This window comes from Petromyzon marinus, unplaced genomic scaffold, assembly GCF_048934315.1.
Source record: "Petromyzon marinus isolate PM22_M1 ecotype Great Lakes invasive population unplaced genomic scaffold, UKy_Petmar_22M1.pri1.0 PM_G_Scaffold_66, whole genome shotgun sequence".
NCBI lineage: Eukaryota > Metazoa > Chordata > Hyperoartia > Petromyzontiformes > Petromyzontidae > Petromyzon > Petromyzon marinus.
Genome location: NW_027423020.1, coordinates 465,001 through 467,500, shown reverse-complemented (window position 1 = coordinate 467,500; position 2,500 = coordinate 465,001).

Below are 2,500 nucleotides of genomic sequence, written 5' to 3'. Positions count from 1 at the left end.
AGATGATTGGAGGCGCAGCTGTTGGTATACAGGGAGAAGAGCAGTGGGCAAAGGACGCAGCCCTGAGGAGTTCCCGTGCTGATGGACCTGGAGTCAGAGACTTCTGTTCCCGGCTTAACGCACTGCTTCCTGTCAGAGAGGAAGTCTGTGATCCACCTGCAGGTGGAGTAGGGCACGTTCAGCTGGAAGAGCTTGTCCTGAAGCAGGGCAGGGATGATGGTGTTGAAGGCAGAGCTGAAGTCCACAAACAGGATCCTGGCGTAGGATGCTGGGGCGTCCACATGCTGTAGGGTGAAGTGGAGGGCCATGTTAACTGCGTCGTCCACAGACCTGTTGGCTCTGTAGGCAAACTGAAGGGGGTCCAGGAGAGGGTCTGTGATGGCTTTGAGGTGTGCCAGGAGCAGGCGCTCAAAAGACTTCATTACCACAGATGTAAGGGCGACCGGTCTGTAATCATTTAGTCCTGTTGGCCTTAGCTTTTTGGGCACAGCGATGATGGTGGAGGACTTGAGACAGGCTGGTACATGGCATGTCTCCAGGGAGGTGTTAAAGATGTTGGTGAACACCGGAGACAGCTGGTCAGCGCAGTGCCTGAGGGTGGCTGGAGAGACAGAGTCCGGCCCGGCTGCTTTGCGTGGATTCTGCCTCTTGAAAAGCCCATTAACTTCTCCCTCCTGAAAGGAGAGAGTCGTTTCTGTAGTATGGGTGGGGGATGGGGCCTCTTGGGTGGGAAGGGGTGGTTCAGGACAGTCCAATTGTCTTTCAAATCTACGGTAGAACTCGTTCAGGTCGTTGGCTAGGCGGGAGTCGTTAGTGGTGTGGGGCGCTCTGGGTTTGTAGTTGGTGATGTGCCTGAGCCCTTTGGCAGACAGAAGCAGCGTCGTTAGTAGAGAACTGGTGTTTTAGTGTCTCTGAGTACAGTCGTTTAGCCTCTCTCACCGCTTTGCTAAACCTGTTCTTCGACTCCTTGAATCTGTCTCTATCCCCACTCCTAAACGCTTCCTCCTTCTCCAACCTCAACCTTTTGAGCTTTGCTGAGAACCAGGGCTTGTTGTTGTTAAAGTTCACCCTGGTACGTGTTGGGATACAGCAGTCCTCACAGAAGCTGATGTACACAGCCTCTGTGAGTTCATCCAGACTATTGGTAGCAGTCGTGAACATATCCCAGTCAGTACAGTCTAAGCACGCCCGCAAATCTTCCACAGCCTCACTGGTCCACTGTTTAGATGTCCTCACAGCAGGTTTACAGAGTTTTAGTTGCTGCCTGTATGCACGAATCAGGTGGACCAAGGGAGTTCTGTGCGAGCCGAACAGCCCCGTGACCCACAAGAGAAACATCCCCGCCAAATTCGAGCGTTTGACGGGGTCTATCCGTGAAAAAATATTCACGTTTTTGAGTGCACATGCATTTCTGCTGCAAATGCCTCTGGAAGTTTCATGCCGTTCGTATGCCAATTGTGGCAACACGAAAATGACCCGTTTTCCCATTCCGAGGGATTTCTGTGCGACCCTAACAGCCCCGTGAGCCACAAGAGACACATCCCCGCCAATTTCTAGCGTTTCACGGGGTCTATCCGTGAAAAATATAGACGTTTTTGAGTGCACATGCATTTCTGCTGCAGATGCCTCTGGAAGTTTCATGCCGTTCGTACGCAATGTGGCAACACGAAAATGACCCCTTTTCCCATTCCGAGGGATTTCTGTGCGACCCTAACTAACAGCGCCCGTGAGCCACAAGAGAGACATCCCCGCCAATTTATAGCGTTTCACGGGGTCTATCCGTGAAAAATATAGACGTTTTTGAGTGCACATGCATTCCTGCTGCAAATGCCTCTGGAAGTTTCATGCCGTTCCTATGCAATGTGGCCACACAAAAATGACCCGTTTTCCCATTCCGAGGCATTTCTGTGCGACCCTAACAGCCCCGTGAGCCACAAGAGAGACATCCCCGCCAACTTCTAGCGTTTGACGGGGTCTATGCGTGAAAAATATTAAAATTTTTGAGTGCACGTGCCTTTCTGCTGCAAATGCCTCTGGAAGTTTCATGGCGTTCCTATGCAATGTGGCAACACGAAAATGACCCCTTTTCCCATTCCGAGGGAGTTCTGTGCCACCCTAACAGCCCCGTGAGCCACAAGAGACACATCCCCGCCAATTTCTAGCGTTTCACGGGGTCTATCCGTGAAACATATAGAAGTTTTTGAGTGCACATGCATTCCTGCTGCAAATGCCTCTGGAAGTTTCATGCGGTTCGTACGCAATGTGGCAACACGAAAATGACCCGTTTTCCCATTCCCAGGGATTTCTGTGCGACCCGAACAGCCCCGTGAGCCACAAGAGACACATCCCCGCCAATTTCTAGCGTTTCACGGGGTCTATCCGTGAAAAATATCAATTTTTTTTTGACTGCACATGCATTTCTGCTGCAAATGCCTCTGGAAGTTGCATGCGGTTCGCATGCAATGTGGCGACACGAAAATGACCCGTTTTCCCATTCCGA